The 15,587-nt window shown below is 33.0% G+C and overlaps 1 protein-coding gene across 4 annotated transcripts in view; it reads left to right on the plus strand.

Moving 5' to 3' along the window:
* The window catches only part of SYT1 (synaptotagmin I), a 605,454-nt gene that overhangs the window by 39,831 nt on the left and 550,036 nt on the right, over window positions 1-15,587 (plus strand). The window lies entirely within an intron of this gene.

A 15,587-nucleotide genomic window follows, 5' to 3' on the forward strand; every position in this document is an offset into this window, starting at 1 on the left:
GGATGGTCTCGATCTCCTGACCTCGTGATCCGCCCGTCTCGGCCTCCCAAAGTGCTGGGATTACAGGCTTGAGCCACCGCGCCCGGCCTCTTTCTGTATTCTTTAAAAAGGTTTTCTTTATTGGTTAAAGAGATACACATATATTAATTTCAAAAATTGCTGAGTGAAAATGATAATTTATAATATTTTGAATATTTAATAGGTATGTATATTTAATTATAATCTTGAATGACAAATTATAAGATAGTTATACATAAATTAATTTACAAATGTGCCAAGAATTTTCTTATAGTTTTCAACCATATTTTATAAAAAGAAATTTTTGTACCCTTTAAGCCAGAGGACAATACTCTTACCCCATTATTTTCTATTAAAAAAATCACATATTATTAAAGAATCACAGTTGAATGTATATTACAGAAAACTTGATCTGTCTCATTAATGGAACCAAATAACTGCTGTATTTAGTAAGAAAAATAATAATTTAAACAGCTATATATCATAACGGTTATTAGAATCCCCAGCAACCAAAATTTAGTCATAAACCAAATTTGCTAATTTTTGTTTTTATAGTAAAATGTTACAATTTAAAAAACAAACTGGAAACACTACTATGTATTAAATTTGAATTTATATTTTTATAGACAATGTTTGCCTATAAATATTTGTGAGATTTTAAATTGGTCATGATCTGCATATGACTGAGCCTTGTGATACTTTTATATTAAGTTACATGTGATTTATCCATTGAAAGCTAATGTAAAGCTTAGATACATTGAAGAGAGATGCTATTAACCTGTAAAAATATAAAATTTGAATTTTTTTAGTAAGTATTCAATGAGAACCTACTCTGGAAAAAGTAATGTACTGGATCTATGGAGAACATGGATGTATACAACATCATAACCTCTATTCACGAGTTTTCAAGTATCCCTACTTAACTCTGCCCAAGGATGAACCTTATTAACTCTAGAGTAGCTCATGATACACAAGTCAACATCAAACACAGAAAAACTATCCTTATATAGAAAACTTTTAGAAAGAAAAGTGCTGCAAAATAATGTTATTTGACATTTGAGGGGAAGAGATACATATTCCATTGTTCAAAAATGATGCAAAATCAGCCTCATTACATGAGTAATATTATATGAGCCATAGTCTATACAACATAAAAATACACAAATGGACATTCTTAGTGTTTTATTAACATACATACCATTTTAACCTGAAAGATCATATTATATATAATTGTCATTGACAATTAGGCATAATAGAACTAAATATTTTAGAAGAGAGTTTTTTTGGTAAAAGATTTCAAAATTTAAATAGAATCAACTTTTGCTCAAATCTATTTAATAGTTTGTAATATTGTCCTATAATTTTTGAATCTCAATTATCATTGTATTTAAGATTTCTATAATAAGAAGGCCAAATATGAATGAATCTCCTAAGTTATCTCATTTAACTGTAGCTTTTTTGTTGTTGTTATTCTTATCTGAATACATCCAATAGTAGGCACTGATTACTTTGTAAGGCAATTTATTGTTTTAGGACCACTCTAATCTTGAGAAAGGTCTTCCTATTTTCTGTGGGCCAGAAAAGTTTATCATCTTTCTTTAGTAACATGTTGCCATGATTTTAAAGAGATTAATTATCTGGGGACAGCCCATAGTTCCTTCTTAGTAGAAGTACAGAAATCCCGCGGCGGGGCAAGAACGTACTTATCTACACACTTCCACATTACATACAATGGGTTTTGCCATTATGATTAGCTTTAGGAGTACATATCCACTAATTTCATGAAGAATTGGAAACTCTCCCTATCCAAATTATCTAACTTGTATGTTAACAGTGGTGGCATGGTGTTAATTGAAGGAAAGCAGTTGTAATAGTAATAGCTAAATTGTCTTGAGCACTCACTAATATCAGCTTTACATTCAATGTTTCATTCAAAGTCATACGATTTATATTTATTAAAAGTCCTTAAGCAGGAATAGTTTGGAGAAAGATAAACCATTCATTCTTCTCCCCTAACCTTTTATTACATGGCATCTACAAGATATTGGATTTTGATTTTCTTACCGTTATTTATTTTCATTTTATTTTCAGTTTCAATAATAAAAACATAAATACCTGAACATTGGACTATTATTCCTTTTAAGGGAAATGACTTGGAAAATTAAAGATAGAGTTTTTGGACCTAATTTATTTTGTTTTAATTACAGCACATTACAAGGCTATTAAAAGTGTTGTAAATAATGTAAAATCTATTTAAAACTCTAATATGGAGAAAAATTACTCTAATTATATGTGTTGCAGCATCAAGGAAGTTTTTTTACCCCGAAGGGCTTCTCATATTTCATAAACACGGATGAGGTTTTCCTTCACTGAGGTAACATCAAAATTATATTTGTAATTTAGAAGTACGTCTCCTTGTCAGTATATTTCAAGGAATCTGAAGAAATAAAAGCACTATTTTTAGCATACTCCAATCAAGTCAGTAAATAAAGATATGGAATATATAAATATAAAGAAATTTGTGTATTTAGAAAGTACAATTATAAGAGAGGTTCCTTTTTTTTTTTTTTTTTTATACTTTAAGTTCTGGTTCCTTTCAATAGAAGATGACTTACTGAATTATTTTCAATAACATTAAGAAAGTCTTGAAATAGAAAAAAAAACAAAGTCAAATCAAATATTAAGTTGTGGTGATTGATTTTATTGTAGGCTTTTGTGTATATATTAAAAAAGTAGGAAGATGTTCTAAAGGAAAAATGTATTTCCTCATGACAAGTGGATGTTCATTCAAATATTTAACAAATACTGATGAGTACTTGCCAAGTACCTGATTCTAAGGGCTGAAGATACAGCAGCGCACAGAACAGAAAAAACATACCTACTTTCATTTAGTTTATGGGATAATAGAGAGAAGCAGATAGACATACTAAGTCGTAAAATATTTAGTATGTCAGACTCTAAAATGCTACAGAGAAAAGAAAGGGAAAAAGACCGTAACAGCTGTAAATGTATGCGTTGTCAGTGGGCCAGTGACTCATGTGACAGCATTCAGGGTGTGAGGGATACACCGGAAGTGCTGGCCTCTTGTGAAAATTAGAGTAAACAGAGGATTCGTTCTGCCTGTCTTGATGCAGGTCCTGGACAGACTGGGGGTGTCCTGGTGCAGGAAATGACCAGAGTCCTGCCAGGAGGAAGCAGTGTTCTGGGCTCTATCTTTACTCTGCTCAAGCACCATGGTATCCCTAGGCCATATTGATCATTTTGTCATTTTCAGGTTAACATCTCATCACCAAAACATTTATTTTAGTGCCTACTGTGTCAAAAGTTATGCTCTATCTTGTGTATACAAAGACAATTAAGACTTCATAACCACACATGGAAAGCTTAAATTCTGGCACTTTAATAATACCTACTGCTATAACTTTTTGATATACATTAATTAAGACAAGATTTTCATGTTGCATTTATTAAAGTATACATTTATGGCAAAGCGTGGTTAGACAGGAAATTTAACATTTATTGAGGTCCTCCTCTTGTTTGGGTTTGTGGTAGGTGCTTCATGTGCATTACCTTATAAAATCAATAAAACATTATCTTCAGTTGGGTGTCATGATTCCCATTTTAACAGAAGAAAAAACAAGATTTGCAAGTTCTTAAAGCAAGCAAGTGGCAAAGCGGACAATTGAATCTTAAGTATTCATTTATTCTTTCTGTCAGAAAAGGATGTTTGCAAAAACCACCCCATAAAATAGATTCATTCTGTAGCTTGATAATATTATCATAATTGTCTATGCAATATGGAAAAATCAATTAGTTTATATGAAAATACATTAAATCAGAATATATTACAGAATATATAAACAGATTTACATATAATAAGTTTATACATAAATAAGAATATATTACATAATATATATTAGTTCTCTGGAATATCTCTTCTGTAGTGAAGGACCAAAAGATTGAGTTTCTCTAGTAAAGCAAAGTGATCAAGTTTAGGTAATGATTCTTAAAGATTTACATCGTCAAAGCAGTCCTTCTTTCCAAAAGTTGCATACTTATTAGAGCATTCAACACTAAATTCTTCTTTTATGTACTGATGAAAGTATCGAAAGATGAGCTGTCTGAAGCCAAAATATAAAATGCCATGTGCCGTTAGGTCAAACACTCTGATCTGCCTCCCGGTTATTACTGTCATGAAGCTACTTCTTATTTTGTCAAATGAAATAAAAATGTGAGTTTGCCTATGCTTTACAACCAAAAAAGCATCATCAAAACCACATGTTCTTAGGACTTAATAGAAGCAAAATGATCAAGATGACTGTTTATACAAAGCATTGATCTAGTCCTCTGCTTTATACTTTGAAGGTAATGAGTAACTTAATTACCTCTCAGGTATATAGAGAAAAGCTTTTCTCCAAACATTTTCTAGGATCTGAAATATCTGAAATTGATCAGCCAGCAGCCGTGTTGTCACACTGAAAGTATGCAAATTTTGGTTTTGCCTAAGGGTCAAAATAATAGAAAATCACGCCAAGCTATTATAGTCTTACTTTATTTTGTTTCTGTTTTTCTCATCTTGCCAGAGTTTTCAGAAACTCAAGGAAAATAATCTGTGAAGGATTCTTCACTAGCTGATCAGCCTGAGGCAAATAACTCCATCTCTCTCTGCCATAGTTTCCTTATATCCACAGTCTCCACAATTCCATGAAAATCCTACTCATTCAATTAATATTCATGGAATTTTCCGTTTCTAAGCACAGAGGGTCTTTCTTAATCCATTATTTTAGTTGAAATACTGAATTTAAAATTTGGACCAGATTTGTTGTTGTTGTTGTTGTTTTAAGTGCTGGTTATGTTATTTCTAAATATAATGTTACCTTAAGGGCACATGGTACAACTTCAAAGAAACCAGAAGCTCAGGCTACAGTCTCTGTCAGTTTTCATAAGAACATATCTCAACAATATAAAACTGAACAGAACTCAGCAGTTCACTCTTAGAGCAGAATCTGCGTCAATCATTCTGCTCTAATGATCGGTACTTAAAGCCAAGATATTTTCCCCTAATCACTAAAACATGGTTTTCCCATATTCCAATGGTTATTTGATAATATTTCCACTTTACCCTGTATTACAACTTCCTATATTTCTATAAATAAAATAGACTTAATAGAATATTGCAGTGGAAATGAATAAAAAGGACTCACGGGAAGAGTCGACAGAGTCCACTATTTTGGCCCTTAGTAAAGTCACGACATGTCCAGGTTTAACCTCTTATCTGGAATATGCAGAAAATCAATTTTTTTTTACATCACTTTGGTTTAATTAGATTCTAGGACACTGCTCTCTATTCTATGTTTCATAAAGAAATGATTTAACAATCAGATCATGTTTTACTAATATATAATTAAGACATTTCAATCAACCAAAAGATTCCTAATCCCTGCAGGACAAAGAAGGCATGGAAGTTGCATTTTATGACAGACTCTCTGTTGCTCCTCCATGTGGATGTAGAATGATTTCTGTCCAGAAATGACTATTTTATTGGCATTGCACTGAGTAAATATATTACAGTTATTGTTTTTTCTGGCCTTCATGCATTTTTTTGTACTCCCATTCACAATTTTATTAACGTATTGTAAATATTTCCAAGGTGAATGGTTATCTAATATAAGTGTATGATTAGTTTAATGCCTTTATGAAATTAAAGTATGCTATGATTTATCATCCATTTATTTACAAAACATCTCTCAGGCTGAGTTATGTCTAAATTGCTTTGCTTCATCTGTTTCCTTATTTCCTAAGTAGAAAAATAATTTATTTTTTTTTCCTATTACGTCTTCAAATTGTTTTCGGTATTTATAATTCTCTTTTACTCTTAAGATTCTGATTAAATTCTAACTGCAACAAAAATAACAAATATAAGCTTATGCTTTACCCATAGGGAAAAAATCCAGGGACATGTATACTTCCTTCTATCCAGAGAGAATTGTTATAGAAACCATTCTAACCAGACTTACTTGCTGCCATATTTTTCTTACAGTTAAATTTTGGTCCTCTTACAATCTAAGCCTAGATAGACATAGATATAGATAAAGACTTTGTCCTCATTGTCCTCCATGAAGGAAAATTACAGATAATGACGAATCAATATAATACCTACTTGATTTCTTGAACATTGCCATCACCAAACTAGTACTTTAATAACTAACACCTACCTCAATATATAATCCATTTCACTTTTGGTTGTTGTAATTCATTTTACTGCAACCGAATACCATGATATTCTAACTTAGTCTTCAAAGTGTCAAGTACCACCCACAACAGGTTGTTCTTTTAATTTTTTAAAAATGTGCTCTCTTAAAACAATATTCATAAAGTTGTCAGATATTACGGATGCCCTGGTACCATCTCCAGTATTGTTTGATTGAACCCCTTCTTCCTCCTCTGTTCACATATATCCAGCTTGGCATTATTAGCCCCCAGCCCTGCTGTTTCCTGCTTTATTCATGTGCATCCAAGAATCACCACATTTCATATCTAGAAGTAAATTAGAAATTGCTTCCTCACCATTGAGTGGGCCCCAGAACTATTTACCTACTAGGTTGTAAGCTTCCTAAGGAAGGACAATCGTCATCTTACATTTGTAGCCCAAATGCCTAGCATAGTCCATGTGGCATAGTAGGTGTTTAATAGATATTTGCTAAGTAAATGGATGAGTGAATAATTGGATAAACAAAAGCATGAACCTGAACCCTGACCTCCTTGCCTAGTTCTTAGTAGTTCCTTTATTGCATACCAGTGTCTCAGTTCCTAAACATTCAATCTCTGCCTATTGCCTTGTACTAAACCTGGGTTAACTTTTTCAGACTCTAGGTGTCAAATAATAAAAAGGCTTAGGGATTTTTCTACCCTTTTAATTGATTCCTCAGCTCATCTTAAATCCCTGGATATTTGCATCCATCCACCTCAGACTGCAAACATTTATTTGTTGATTCATTCAATTGGTGTATATTGATTTTTTTAAGGTAAGCTGTTGAATTTTGCATACAATGGGGAGTAAACAAGCAACAAGCAAAGCCCTTGCCTTCATGAAAATTGCAGTCTAGACAAATAGAATAAGTAGATAATTATTGCAAAAACCATGTAAAATTACAACTCTGAAAAATTCTACAGAGAGGGTAAAACATATGGTGTTATGAGAGCTCATAGTAAGGAAACTTGACGTTATCGAAGAATCTAGGCTTTCGCCAATAGTGTACACATGAAGTGACACCAGAAGGACAAACTGGAAAGAACCCGGATGATGTGCATGGGAAAAAGAATCCAGGCAAATTATTGAGAGGGCAGACAAGAGACTGAAAAGCCCCCTATATGTGGAAGTTCAGGCAATGCAGAAAGGCATCTGTAAGAAAAGATCAAAGTAGAGATAGTCAGGTCATGCAGGGCCTTTTAGGTTATGGTGAGATTTTGTTTAAGAGTAATGGGAGGCCACTGAAAGATGTTGAACAAGGGAGGAAAATGATCAGATTTGATTTTTAAATTATCATCCAAGCTTCAGTGTTGTAAATAGATGAAAGTAGCACTAAGGTGAATGTAGACGTATTAGTTTGTTGTCAAGATGAGTTTTCTGGCTTGTACAACTAGACGGATGTTGGTGTTATTCATTGAGATAGAAAACACACTGAGTGTGTGGGAAGGCTGTGAAATTGATTTTGAACATGAATATGTGTTTGGAAATAAATCCTAGGAGCGATGTCCTATAGAAAATTGAATATGTTGGTTGAGAGCACAGAGAAAATAATTTGTGTTTAGGTAGTAATTCAAGCTGTGGATGTGGAAGAAATATACAATAAAAAGATGGAGAGCCTAAGACTGAACCTTGGGGTACTCCAACATTTCATGTCTGTGTATACGAGAATGAGCCTGCAAGCTGATAAAGGAAAGACTAAAATAAGGCAAATATGTGAGAGAAGACCTGGGAAGAAGAACATGGTTTAGGAGAGAGAGAAGACATTGTAACTGCCCCCCCCCCCCCGCCAAAAAAAATCTGCTTTGAGATCACCTAAAAACTGAAAAATGTCCATTAGATTTAGTAATAATGGAAGTCATTCGGGATTCCAGCAAGGACTGTTTCAATGGAGTCATGGGACCAGACAACACAATAGCGCGGGGTGAGGAGATAAGTAAAGACAACTCCAGCCTCTCTGAGATTTTTTGGTCATGATGTTGATGACTCCTTGGGAAAGTGAGGAGACTTAAATGCTGGGGAAACATTTGTCATTGCCTCATTTCTTTCGCTTTATTCCAACCATGGTAGTGATGGAGTCCTAGAGGCTCCCCATTGGGACTACCCACTTTGTTAAATTACTAAATGTGATGAATATTTGTTGATGATAGTAGCTAATTTGTATTAATAGAATCATAATGTCTTCTACAAGGCTCAAAGTCCTACACAATTGATGACATCTGTGTCTGACTTCCAATATTCATGACTTCCCAGGTGAGTGTCCATATTTCTGCAAGTTTTCTCTGAAACACTTGAAAAATACAATTTAGAATTGGGATATATAAGAAATATAATATCAGGGATGGAAGGTTAGGTGTATCTGTCATTTGCGGTATTTTACAAAGTGAAAATGAATTTATTCATTTATTTTTACCCCATCTTCTTCCTTTCTTATTCTTTTTTTCTTCTTGTTCTCCTTAAGAAATGAATACTAAATGTTTATTCTGTACTGTACAAGGCACTAGATGATAAATAGAAAAAGGAAATTATGAGATAATGATAAATACACTGAAATTGCTGAAACTGAAAGGCTATGTCAGAATGAATAAAGATAAGGTTAAAGAGAATGGAATTGAGAGGACGGATATGATAGATACTTCTGAATGCAAGGCTGAGACGTGGTGGAGAATAAAGCAACATTGAAAAAAATAACATTTAACAGAGATTTCCTAGCAGCTCTATGAAGGTCTAAAAATAAAGAGAGTTTGGTTATTGTAATAATCTGGATATCAATTTTAGGAAGTGAATATAAATGAAAAGCATTATGTAATGGAAGTAGTCTGAAGACTCAGTAATCAACAGGGGCACACAAAGGTAAAGGCAGTGAATTTGGAATCAATGGGAACTTTTTTAAAAAAGATACTTTAAAAGGGAGATGTTTTAAATAAGTAAAATTATAATTATTGGCTTATTGGGCATCATGTGTTGGTAGGACATCTAAGTGTTCATATAATAAGCAGGAGAAAATGCACACACACTTGGGGTTGCCCTGTAATTCACCTCAAATTATCACTGGGAACACCCGCTTAGTAACCAGCATTTTCTTTTTCTTTTTTTTTCTGAGACGGAGTCTTGCTCTGTCGCCCCGGCTGGAGTGCAGTGGAGTGCAGCTCACTGCAAGCTCCATCTCCCGGGTTCACACCATTCTCCTGCCTCAGCCTCCCGAGTAGCTGGGACTACAGGCGCCCGCCACCTTGCCCGGCTAATTTTTTGTGTTTTTTTAGTAGAGACAGGGTTTCACCCTGTTAGCCAGGATGGTCTCGATTTCTTGACCTCGTGATTCGCCCGTCTCGGCCTCCCAAAGTGCTGGGATTACAGGCTGGAGCCACCGCTCCCGGCCTGTAACCAGCATTTTCTAAGAGACGCTCTACATTGATAAATACATGTGACGATGTCCATTGATTGAAAATATGTTACACATCCATTAGATTTATTTACATAAGACTGGAAAGTTATATTTTACTTCTAATTATAAGTAAAATTATTTTATTGTATTCTCTTCTACTAGATGTTATTGAGTCTATTCTTAGATTACCTAAATAGAACATTTCAACTTTGTCATAAGAAAATGTACACAATAATCTTGATTTTCCATTTAAAATTCTTATAAAGAAGGCTTATTTTTAAGGAACTAAATTCTAAATTTTATTTCTCTGTTCTTCATAGGTATGTTTTATTTAATTATTGAATTTATTTTCAGTTTTCTTTCAAAATAATTTTTAAGCATATTCATTTTGTATCAATTTACACTCGTAAAATCTAACATTGATCTAGAACTATTAGGTAATTTTAAATTAAGCAAAATACACTCTCTTTGTCTTATTAATTGTGTATTTGAGAAGATCCTTAAGCTTCGAAAAAATTATATTTCTTCAAGAAATGATTATTAAATTTTGACATAATGCAGTACTAAATACTTCATTATTGTTAAGGAACTTTATGTATTTTTTCTCTATATCTCATAATGATTTAAAATCCATCCATGCTTGAAAAATGCTTTAGTATGCTCATTTCTCCAATTGTTTAACTGAAAAATGTCCTCTAATGATGTCAGTGATTATTTATTATGAAATGCAGAATTCCTCATTCATTATTTACTCTGAATAAGTCTTTAAGTAGCTTTTTCCAATATGAGTTGTTTGTTTATGCTTTGCTTGATTATCGGATTCTTTGCAACTTTTATTTGATCTTGTAAAATATGTGATTTATTTAACACAATGGTGGGTACATGAAATGATTAAACTAATAGTAATTACAGTCTAACCATTAACCAGTGATATAGATGGTGAACAAATCAACCTTTTATATCACTAGTTGCATACATGGGGATATTGGAAGGGTATCTTGCTATCCAAAATATTTATTGTGTCTCTAGGAATCTCATAAAAATTGAAATATCTTGGGAAAAACAGGTATGTTGTAAAGGGCATTGAATTGGATTTGCCTTGAGAAAATCAGTTGATTTCATTAAGTTTCAGTTTCTTCATTTGTGAGATATAGATAATAATTTTTACCTATTGCACAATGTTATTCTGACCATAAATTAGATCATGCATGTAAATTTATCAAAATAAAAAGATGATATTAATGTTCAATTAATTATTCTTTTGATCATCTATCAAATTAATCACTAATCAAAATTCTGAGGAAATATATGTAAGTAAATTTTCAAAGGGGCATTGGGAAATGATCGTGGATCTTTTACATTGGAGAAATGGGTATTGCAGTGAAGATACCCTGGAAACTATTTCTTTGAGTGGGAAAAAGATGGCTTATGGTGCTGATAATGAAGAGTGAGGTATGTAATTGGGACTAGAAACACAATGGAAAACTTCTATTTCCTGGTTTGTCCTGGAATCTATTCTGATAACAGTCTATGGCCTCTGCACAGATGTTTTCATATGACTTAGCCACCTAGCATTTTAATGAATTAAGCCTACTATAACAGCAACAAATTATAAAGTAATTTGTTTGTATTGATGCACATGATAGATAGATAGATGATAGATATGTGTGTATAGATAGAATGATAGCTAGCTAGCTAGATGATAGATAGATAGATAGATAGATAGATGATAGATATGTGTGTATAGATAGAATGATAGCTAGATGATAGATAGATAGATAGTAGATATGTGTGTATAGATAGAATGATAGAACAATAGATAGATGATTCCACTTTAATGCCCTCATTTACATACATTTAAATAGACATATGAATTACAGCTCAGGCTGATTCGACTTCATTTATGGTTCCTATACCTTTTGATGTTTGCCTAACGATATATTCAGCTTAAATGCTATGTTAGGAATATTTATTTTTCTTCTTGTAAAATTTCTGAATTCAAGAATATTATTTTGTTTTCTATTTATTTTTATGTATTAATTCATATAATTAAATATGTATTGCAAGATATGTACACAGAGTACAGATTTTGTACATATGCAATTATAATACAAAAGTGAAGATTACAAATTCCAAGTTAGTAATACAGAATGTTTGGGGATTCCAAAGAGGGAAGGATAACTTCTCACAGGTGGTGAAAGTGGGCATCTTAGAGGAAGTGTCTTTTGAGCTGTGCCTTGAAAGATAACTAGTAATCTCTTTAAAAAGATGGATGGGAACTCAACTATGAGCTATTGAACGTTTTAAAATAGAAAGGTGATATCATCAGAGAGATGCTTTAGGAAGATTGAAGTAGTGGCTTGAACCAGGTGGACTGGAAGGCAGAGAATGACTCTGCAGGTAAAAATGCAGTCAGATCACTATTTTAGTAATAGATCAAAGATTCCCAAGCACTGAACCCCTGCTACAGAAGCATCTGCAGAGACTTTTGAACTGCAAATTTCCAGGCCCCTCCTCAGAGCCTAATTCAGTGGGTCTAAGATATAGCTCCAGAAGTAATATTAAAAACCTACAGAGTGATTTTGATGCATAGCCAAGGTTAAGAACCACAGGCGGCAACGAGAAAGCTCTGGCCTCACTGATAGACTCGAAGCAGGGTGAGAAGACAAGGCAATAGGGTCAACAAAGAAAAAACAATGTAGAAATGACATAGAAGATATTTTCTTTCCTGTTACTTGTCCAGAATTCAAAATGATAATTTCTACTATTATTTGAATTTAATAAAATACACTTGCCAAAAAGTTTGCCTTATATATGTATTTATCTGTATTTTATCTACAGATGTATTGAATGCTTCTTTTCCTGCCATTTTTCTCTTATTTAAAAAACAACAAAATTTGTCTGAATGAGCTTACAATATTTCTTTTTTTTTCCTATTTATTCTGGCTAGAATCTTGAAATTGTTTTAAGATTTTATGTCCTTTTATAATTACACTGATATTTAAAATGACTCTGCTTGCTACCATGGATATTTTTAAGAAGAAAAATATCAGGTGATGAGAAAGAAAACCACTATGCTTGAGACCATTTTCAGGGCTTTGTTATCTACTTTTCATCCCAAATTCTATGTATTTTTATTAAGATTCACCAATGCGTAAGGATAGAAATTATAATATATTTTTAAATGCTAACTTAAAATATCAGTATTTAATTATTCTGCTTTAATAGGGATGTTTTATTCTAGACTTTCATCAGATGTTTTTGTGCCTAAATGAAATTTAGTCTTATTTTAATTAAATGGTAGAATATGCTAAAAATGATGGGTAAAACTAGAAGAAATGAACACTAGCGGAAAACTCCGGTTTCACTTATCAGTTTTGTAGCTGGAAAGTAGTTAAGCTCTGTGGTTGAACCTGCCAGACAGGCATTAACATTATGGCATAGGATTCATCTGTTGAGATAAGATTTTCTCTTATTTAACTTTATTGAAAAGTCTGAATAAATTACTAAGCCAAATGTATGGTTTCTTGTTTAAAATATATTAAAATCATGGCATAAAACAAAATTCTCATATGAAGTAAATAATAAAAATAATTGTGACTACATCATTCAAAACATTTTTCCAACAAAAAATGTTTGAGAAGAGCTCAGATTTGGTTTTTGAAACCAATATTCCTTTGATAACCTATTTCTCTTTTTTCTTTCAAAATTCAGACTAGTTAAATTGACTTATTTCCCTCTTATCCTACTCTTTTGTATTCTTGCAACTAAATACATTTAGTTATTACTTATTGATCTGTTCACTTGAACCATCTGACTTTTTTTCCTATTGTGTACATATAAAATAAAGTATCTTTTATTTATAAAGGCATTGGTTAATTGTACCCAATGAAATTATCAAAACCTGTTTTAATTACTTCTAAAACTCTATTCTCTGTTCGAGTCTCTGAGTTTAATATTTAATATTGAAACCATAGTGTTTACTGTTTTGCTACCTGATCTCTTTTTAAAGACTATTTTTTAGAGCACTTTTAGGTTCACAGGCAAAATTGAGAGACAGGTACAGAGATTTCCTGTGTACCTCCATTCTCAACATTCATTTCTTTTTTAAAAATATAAACTTGAAAATTTTTCTTTTTACAATCTTAATATAAATTCTCAAAGCATTTACAATTGTCCCTGTCCTTTATTACAAAGTTCTCGCCCAGGCTGGAGTGCAGTGGCATGATGATGACTCACTGAAGCCCTGACTTCAAAAGCAATTCTCCCACTTCAGCCACCCAAGTACCTGGGACCACAGGCATGCACCATCATGCCCAGCTATGTTTTTTATATTTTTTAGAAAACAAAAGAAAGAAAGTTCTTTCCTGTATTGAGTTGAAATGTTTTCTTGTATTTCCACCAATGGCTCAATCCCTTGTGGCTATGCAGAACAAATCTTACTCTACACGGCAGCCTTTCAAGAATTTGAAGACAGTTATATTTATCCTCCTACATCGTCTCTGCTCTTGGTAATTTTTCATGAGTCATGACTTTGAATTCTTTCCTGTTTTCTGAATGTATCCCAATTAGTTTCCATACCCAAAGTTGACTGTAGGACTCAGTTTTAGTCTGAACATCACAGCAAAAGGTAAAACCAATTTTGTTCTTGAGAATATATTTCCATTAACACCCTTTGCTGCCCACCCACACATCCCCACAAACCTGCCTGATGAGATTAGCTTTGAAGATGATTGTTTCATAATCTTGACTCACATTGAATTTAAGGTTGACAAGAATTGGGCCTTGGACAGAACTAAAGCCTACATTGTTCGATAGAGTAAAACACAATATTTGTTAACTCTTAAGAATTAATGTTTTATATGGAACAAAATCTTTCAGGAATTCTAAAAGTCATACATCAATAAAGAGATTTTTATGTCTTTAGTAAGGCTTTTAAGTACTCTCATATTAAATCCTCTATAAAATTATTTAGCTCAGAAATGTACAAGCAATATTAACGTAGATTTTTTTTTTCTTAAATAATTCATTAGCCTCTGTAACTTCTAGAATATACAAAATAATGCCAGGATTTTTTTAAGGTGTCTTTAAATCTGCTAGCAAGTTAAAGAAAAGGTTAAACTTTTTCAGACACTATTCTTTAATGAAAGCAACAGAAGACACATGTTTTATTGCAAATAAGTGGATAACTTTTCTATTGAGATTTGGAGCAAGACTATGCACCATACATGCTCTGAGTGGGCTTGATTCCTCCAGGGAAGAGGCCGGGAAAGCATTGATATGAAAACAGCCTTTCCCTTGCCATTCTCTCCATTCCAGGCAGATTATCTGCCAAGAAGCTCATCCTTATCTGTAAAACTGCCAGCATCAGTTCATGCAGCATTCATGTGTAATTTGCTTTTTCTGGAGAGCCATACCAGGGCAGAGTTGACTGATTGAGGGAATTAAAAGCTACAGACTCTGGGACAGGAGGGCTGCCCTGTGGTTATATGAGCTGGTTACAGTTTGGTCCCTTTTCAAACCAGGGATATACAACTCTTGGTATATATAGGAAAGGCAGAATTGCCAATACTGACAGTGCTCCTGAGCAGCGCAAATGATCCACATGGCAAGTGCATCATTCACAGAGGACTCATCAGGGCAGCACCCAGACGAAACCCAAACAGAGCAATATACAGAGAGACCAACTGGGGCCAGATTTTGTGTATAAAACATTCCTCATATAATAACTTATAATGGGAAGAAAAAGGATAAGTTCTGAATGGCAAAATATTATAGTATTAATTATAGTACATCCATAGAAAGAAATATCATACATCTATGTATGATGATGGTAAAGAAAAACCTTTAAGATCTTCAGGAGAAATGTTTATGAGATACTAAACTAAATACTAAATTTCAATGCAGTATGCATATTGGTACCTCATTTTTAAATTC

Source organism: Colobus angolensis, unplaced genomic scaffold, assembly GCF_000951035.1.
Source record: "Colobus angolensis palliatus isolate OR3802 unplaced genomic scaffold, Cang.pa_1.0 Scaffold256, whole genome shotgun sequence".
Taxonomy (NCBI): domain Eukaryota; kingdom Metazoa; phylum Chordata; class Mammalia; order Primates; family Cercopithecidae; genus Colobus; species Colobus angolensis.